The 6,958-nt window shown below is 44.3% G+C and overlaps 1 protein-coding gene across 2 annotated transcripts in view; it reads right to left on the reverse strand.

Annotated features, from left to right (window-relative positions):
• Positions 1 to 6,153, reverse strand: part of Hmox2 (heme oxygenase 2) — a 30,932-nt gene extending 24,779 nt beyond the window's left edge. The window contains exon 1 of one of the 2 annotated variants that reach the window (XM_032914332.1): positions 6,044 to 6,153. The gene's annotated coding sequence lies outside the window, so the exon portion shown is untranslated. Of the gene's footprint in view, positions 1 to 5,833; positions 6,022 to 6,043 lie in introns of those variants that run through there. The other variant, XM_032914333.1, reaches the window with a different exon arrangement.
• Positions 6,154 to 6,958: the final 805 nt, after the last annotated feature.

Genomic DNA, 6,958 nt, shown 5'->3' on the forward strand with positions numbered 1-6,958 from the left:
GATATAAATGTTTTCAAGGGTACATAGATAATACATAAATCCAGGCCTTTGATCTCAATACTTAAAGACAAAAGCAGGAACACTTGGGTTCTTTTTGAGTTTGAGGTCAGCCTAATCTACAGAGCAAATTCAAGTCAGCCCAAGCTACACAGAGAAACTCTGTCTCAATAAAACAACTGTTTTAATTGTTTTAAATTAAGGGGTTATAAGTTCTACGGTTGGGATGTATTACAAATCTTCTATGAAAGAGGTCAAAATAAAGCAGACCAGGATAGAAAAGGGCTGCTAACATGGATCCATCCCTACTCTGAATGACTTCAGACTGCCAGACAAAGGACATGCTATGTCGGGAGAAGGCTCTAAGTTTGTGTTAACAGGAAGAGGAAAGGCTTTGGACTCCTTCCAAAATAATAAGGATCAGATTTGATGGGGGTCTCGGCTGCAGACAGGAAGAAGAAAATCACGAAGAACAAACAAGATAGGTAACATGATTTGCTGGTCCCTCTACATGGGAACAGCCCTGAAACTGGGTGAGGCATAAAAATGTCTCTAGCCAGAACTTCAGCTTTGGATGTTACTGGCTACAGAGTCCTTAAGATTCATCGTGCTGTCCTTTCAGGTGGCATGAATGGAGATTTATATTGAAGTTTGATTATATAATCAAATTAACCTCTTAAAAAAAACAGCTGTCTTTCACCTGCTCAAATTAAGAGCAGAAAACCATCCTTAATTGATCTGTGCACCCGGCACATTCCATACAGATGTCTTTGGAGAACTGTAAGGTTTATATATTACAGAACAAAAGACCAAGAGGGCAGCCCTGACAGGATTCACTCTCAGGGTTGCTGCGATGCTGAAACCTGCTGTTCCAGCTCCGACTGATCCTGCCTCAAACTGATGATGTTTCCAGAGACTTGGTTCTAGGAAGGACTGCTGATCCCAGATGACCCTGGTTCATCCAATCTATCAGAATGTTCTAGTAGGGACTTCAGCTAAGCCCTGGTCTTTCTCAACATGTAGAGACTAGACAACAAATGATGCCAGTTAGCTTTCTTTTGACTTAACCATTTTTCCAATTTCCTTTAGGGAAGCCAAACAGGAATTCTTCATCCCAATTCAGCAGGAAGCAATTATAAGAAGGCCATAGTCCCGGTCCCTTAAGTTAGAGTGGATGGTTTTGGTCATTTTATGAGTTATGGATATGATGTCATTTAGGGGATGACTGCAAATAATAATGGTAATGGACAGGGAGAAAACACACTAGGGAGCTTAGCTCAGGGATTTCTAACTTTCCTTTCCTCTTCTCTAGTCTTTCTTTCTTGGGTAAGCGTCTTAGGGTTTTACTATGAAAATACATAATGATCAAGGTAACTCTTACAAAGAACATTTAACTGGAGCTGGCTTACAGGTTCAGAGGTTCAGTTAGTTATCATCAAGGTGGGAGCACGGCAGTGTCCAGGCAGGTATGGCATAGGAGGAGCTAAGAGTTCTGCATTTTGTTCCGAAGGCAAAGAGAAGACTGTCATCCTCAGGCAGCTAGGAGGAAGCTCTCAAAGGCCACACCCATAGTGACACACTTGCTCCAACAAGGCCACACTTCCAAATACTGCCATTCTCTAGGCCAAGTATATTCAAACCACCAGAGTAAGGGAACAGAGATTAAGAAAAGGGGGGATATAGAAATATTGTAAGAAATTAGACAAACAAGGGTAGATAATTAAATCTACTCTTAAAAAAAAAAATTCTATAGCCATAATCTAACACTGATAGAGATCTTTATATTTTGATGCAGTACTGAGGTTATCTTTTGTTACACTGGTACAGAATTTTGTATATTGATAAAAGTTTAAGGTTTTCATTGGTTAAAATCTTTGTATATTGATACAAAATTTAAGATTAATTTTGTTACAACATGTGTATGTTTCAACTCTTCGGCTTATATGCACCATACATATGCCCGGTGACCTCAGAGGTCAGGAGAGGGTGTTAGAGCCTCTGGAACTACAGTTATAAATGGTTGTGAACCACCATGTGGATACTAAGGATTGAACCTTGGTCCTCTGCAAGAGTATTTCTTGCTTGCCTGATTCTTTCTTTTTTTTTTTTTTTTTTTTTTTTTTTTATTTTTTAAGATTTTATTTTATTGTATGAGTACACTGTAGCTGCCTTCAGACACACCAGAAGAGGGCATCAGATCTCATTACAGATGGTTGTGAGCCACCATGTGGTTGCTGGGATTTGAACTCAGGACCTCAGGAAGAGCAGTCAGTGCTCTTAACCACTGAGCCATCTCTCCAGCCCGATTCTTTCTTTTTTTAAGATTTATTTATTTATATGAGTACACCATCACTGTCCTCAAACACACAGAAGAGGGCGGTTGTGAGCCACCATGTGGTTTCTAGGAATTGAACTCAGGATCTCTGGAAGAGCAGTCGGTGCTCTTAACTCCAGCCATCTCTCCAGCCCCAGGAACAAGTTTTTACAATCATGGCAACAAACGCTTCTCAGCCTCCATCAGAAATTCCTTGTTGTCTACATCAGTTTAAGAAAACAAATCCTTGTGCATGCAGGTTAACAGAGAAACACAGTGAGACCCTGTGTCAAACAAGGAAGAAAAAAAACACATTTATTCCAACATTTAGGAGGCAGAGGAAGAACGACCCCTTCAATCTCATACATAGCGTTCCAGGCCAGCCAGGTGAGACCGGCTTTAACGAGAAACGCAGCTGGAGAGATGGCTCCCATTAGAAACACTTTCTGCTTTTGAAGAAGACCCAGGTTCAGGTTCAGTAAGCCACCCGGTGGCTTACACCCATTCATAATTCTAGATCCAAGGAGCCTTCAAGTACATGGCACATGTGTGGTGCACAACTTAACATGCAGGCGAAACACTCATAAGTAAAAATAATCTAAGAAAATTTAAGAATAAAAAGCAGCACAGTTCTAAACTGTGTATAATGGCAAACACTTGCCATGCCGGCACTCAAAGAACTAGAGCAGAGATCTCCACTTCAAGCCACCCTAGGTTACAAAGTGAAAGCCTTGTCTCAAAAGAAAGCAAAACAGGGCCAGCGAGAGTACAGTAGATAAAGGCATTTTGCCACCAAACATGACAACCTGGGCTTGATCCCTGGGACCCAAATGGTTGTAAAGAGAGAACCAAGTCCTGCATGGTGTCCTCTGACCTCTACAACCCCAATCTCAGTTTTTAAAATTTAAACAAACAAAACAACCAACTAAAAGAGTCTCTTTCTTGGGCAGCAAGATGGATCCTCTGTTAACAGTGCAGCTTAACCGTAGAGCTTGACCCCTAGAATCTCTGTGGAAGGAGAACTTCTATAAGCTGTGCTCTGACCTCCCCAACAAGCACACATAAAACATCATGCACACACACAATTTTGTTGTTACTGTTTCAAGACAAGGTTTCTCTGTGCAGTCCTGGATGTCTTGGAACTCTTTCTGTAGTCCAGGCTAGCCTTGAACTCAGAGATCTGCCTGCCTCTGCCCCTAAGCGATGGAATGAAAGGCATGCGCCACCACTGTCTGGCTGCTCCTGGATTTTCAAGTAGACTTATCTTGCACCCCAACTCCAGCTCAGATGCTACAAAAAGTCTGAAAACCAATGCCTGGCTACAAATTTTGCCATGCAAGAGAATCTCTATTGCCAAGATTTGATAATTGGGGGTTGGAGAAATGGCTTAGCAGTTAAGAGCACTGCTCATAACTGTCTATAACTCCAGTTCCAGGGGATCAGGCACTCTCACACAAACACAAACGGAGGAAAAACACCAATGCCCATAAGCAGCTAAGGATGTCCTCGAACAACTCCAAATGCTGGGATTACAACAGAAGATCATCATCTCTCATACCAGAGAAATTCCCACTGGTTGTTCCCCAAGCCTCAAAAAAAGAAATACATTTAACTTTTTACTTAACTATGGCCAGTAAGATTCAAAGAAGCATATCTGGGGTTTTAGTTTGTTTCGTTTCTCCAAGGAGTGACAACCGAAACTACGAATTTTGCTCTGAATTATGCAATTCCAGTTTCTAAAAGATCTGCCTTCTGGGAAGGTGATGCTCCAGTTTTTGGTGCAATACTGATGCAAAGTCCTTTAGGATCAGCTACTAAGGGAAATTTTTAAAAATCAAGGTAGGCCCAACTATGAGAGTCTGCAAGTTTGAAAACTTCTAAGTTAAAGACAATTAACATTTGACCTCTGCAGCTCAGTGGCTTTATCAATTGCAGAGCACTCGTATTCGCTATATCTCAACATCTCAACTGACTACCCTAAGCAAAGAAAAAAAGAAATTCAAGGCAAACCAGAGGACCCTCAGGATTTCCTCTTCAGATCCCCAGTGAGCATGCAACTTTCCAAGGCTCACGGACCCTCAACTCTAATCAGTGTTTTGGCCCCGGGCACTTTATCAGAAAATGTTTACAATTTTATCAAGTGAATTTATAAATATCCTACTGAACTGGGAACTCCTAGCAAACAGATCATGTCTTGTGATGTTTCTGGGGGAAAAAAAAAACCCTGAATAAATACTTTTTACTCTTCAAAGAAACTAAAAACATTGATAAACGCTGTAAACAAAACATAGTTACCTCCTGGCATGATGTACACACCTTAATCCCAGCACTGAAGAGGCAGAGGCGATAGGGTCTCTGTGAGTTGAGGCTTATCTATAGAGCCAATTCGAGGACAGAACTAAATAATTTGAGAGATCCTGACTCAAAGGGGGAAAAAAAAAAGATTTAGGCTGAGTTCATAATCCTACCAGTTAGAAGACTGAGGCAGGAGGATCTCAAATTCAGCCAGTGTAGACTACATAGCAAGATTTCCTTCTCAAAACAGAAAACACAGGGTAGTGTTGAGGGTTCACTAGTAAAATACATGCTCATCATGTTCAAACTCCACCACCAAAAAAAAAATCTTTATTAATAATAATGTTACATATTATATGATGTTTATAATAACTACTATAAACATTAGCACCATACCAAGAGCAGGAAAGCACAAAATCTCCTATACGGCTGGACTGTTTAAGGCTAGTATAACCACTTGAACAACATAACCATTTCTTATCTCTAATCCACTTCTGAAAAATCACAGGATGCCCAAGCAGAACTGCGATCATCTGTGCCGTTATCTTGCCCGTGGGATGTTAGTGGATTTACTTCACGAGTCTCTCAATAATCTCATTTTATAGGTGGTGAAACACTCAAGGACTTAGAAAGGATTGAAGAGCAAACGCTCTCCCTCAATGGGACATTTCATGGTGTTTATGTCTCTCAGCAACACTCCCTCTGGTTGAGTTTGTGGCGCCAGCACTAGAACACAGTAAGGATGAACAGCCACAGGCCACAACAACTGGTCCTTCAGAACCGATTTAAATGGCATGGCTCAGACAGCCCTTGTGCAAACAGTGTACAAGGCGGTCCCGGCAGTTTTTACAGGGCAATTAAGTCACCTGGAGCCCTGTGCTTTGGAGGTGATAGGTGACCTCCTGGTCCAGACCAACCGGCTACATCTACGGCTGAGTCTTGCACTCCGCACCACAGGTCACTCACTCATCAAGTCCCTAAAGGGATTCTAAGGGTTCTTGGCACCGAGGGGAGCCACTGAAGGCCGGACCAAGAAGGCCACCACGCCCCAGGCTCCTCTGGGACTTCAGGTAGGCTGGACTGCTGCACTAACTTCGACCCCGGAGTCACCTCCTCAAGAGTATTCGTGACGCTGGGAGGAGCTGTGCCCTACGGGAACACCAGAGGACTCAAGGGGATGGGGCTCAAAGGTCTTCTAGAGCGCGATGTCCGCAGTTTCGGGCTTACCTGACGCTCAAGGCCCGCTCGGTGCCCCCTCTCCGACCCCTAGTCTCCCGCTCGCTCGCCCGCCTCAGCCCGCTTCCGGCCAGCCCCCGCCCGATGTCCCCTCAGGCTGAGGGCGAGTCACGGAGAGAAAGCCGAGCAGAACTTTCGAAGAAGGCCTCCGCCAGGTTAGGACCTGGGAGGGGAGGACTGGGGACCAAGCGGGCCACTCACCCTCAGCCGCTCTGTAGGTCAGTCAGTCTCCGCGTCAGCGACTCCCTCCGCACCGTCGCAGCCGAGCCGGCGAGCGCGAGGACCGCAGGACGGCAAGACGGCAAGACGGCAGGACGGCAGGACGTGCGCACGCAGCGAGGGGCGGAGCCATAGGCCACGCCTCCAGACGCGCGGCAGCTCGCGGGAGGCTCGTGGCCAAGCTGACACTGCCTTCCAAGACAGCTTCGGGAGTGGTAACATTAACCCGAGAGGAAGGAAGCGTGTCAGTAAAAGCCAACTGTTTGTTGATCGAGAATCGGGGCTCGGGGCTGGAGAGATGGTTCAGCAGTTAAGAGCACTGACTGCTCTTCCAGAGGTTCTGAGTTCAATACCCAGCAACCACATGGGATACGATGTCCTCCTCTTGTGTGTCTGATAGCTACGGTGTACTCAGATAAAAATAAATAAATCTTTAAAAAGAAAGAGAGAGAGAATCGGGGCTCAAGCCTGAAATCCTACCACTCCGGGGAGGAGGGGGGGACAGGGATGGGACTGAGGCAGGAGAATTCAAGAGCAACCTGGGCTACAGTGTGAGCATTTATCAAAAAGACAAAAACACAACCGGATTGGGGATGTAACTCATTGGAATACAATTATTAGATCCTTAACACTGCAAAAAGAAAGAAAGAAAAAAGAATGAACGCTTTGCAGTGACATCATTTTCTTGCTTATCCTCATATATCTGTGCATGTATGTAGGAGCCAAGTTAACCACTTGGCACTTAACACACAAGCCCCCGGGTTTGGGGATTTAGCTCAGTGGTAGAGCGCTTGCCTAGCAAGCACAAGGCCCTGGGTTCGGTCCCCAGCTCCGAAAAAAGAATAATAAAAAAAAAAAAAAAAAAAAACCCACACACAAGCCCCTTGACAACTTGGC

The sequence above is a fragment of the Rattus rattus genome, chromosome 9, assembly GCF_011064425.1.
Source record: "Rattus rattus isolate New Zealand chromosome 9, Rrattus_CSIRO_v1, whole genome shotgun sequence".
Lineage (NCBI taxonomy): Eukaryota > Metazoa > Chordata > Mammalia > Rodentia > Muridae > Rattus > Rattus rattus.